Source organism: Mesitornis unicolor, unplaced genomic scaffold (genome assembly GCF_000695765.1).
Source record: "Mesitornis unicolor isolate BGI_N332 unplaced genomic scaffold, ASM69576v1 scaffold34489, whole genome shotgun sequence".
NCBI classification, from domain to species: domain Eukaryota; kingdom Metazoa; phylum Chordata; class Aves; order Mesitornithiformes; family Mesitornithidae; genus Mesitornis; species Mesitornis unicolor.
The window spans coordinates 15,124-15,455 of record NW_010208500.1 but is presented as its reverse complement, the minus strand read 5'-3'; positions in this window follow the sequence as shown (position 1 = coordinate 15,455).

The following is a 332-nucleotide window of genomic DNA, read 5'->3' as shown; positions in this document are numbered from 1 at the left end:
GACTTACTCTATTTATGTTGTGCCTCTGTAGGCAAAGCCCTTAATAAATATTTTACATAATTTCTAATGACAATGAATGGAATTAATCATTTTACAGGTATAGTATTACAACTCATGTTTACTTTTTAATTGATTTAGACATTTTCAGATTTTATTTCATTACAATTAAATATCATATACTTGGAAAAATGAGCATTTTTCTTAATTTCATACCAGACAATGCCAGTGTCATTTCTTCGAAGCACATTTTGAGCCTTGTGTTCCCAGACCATTAAGAAAGTAGGAGAAAGCTGTGCTGGAAATGTTCTCCACGTGAGCTGTAATACCGAAAG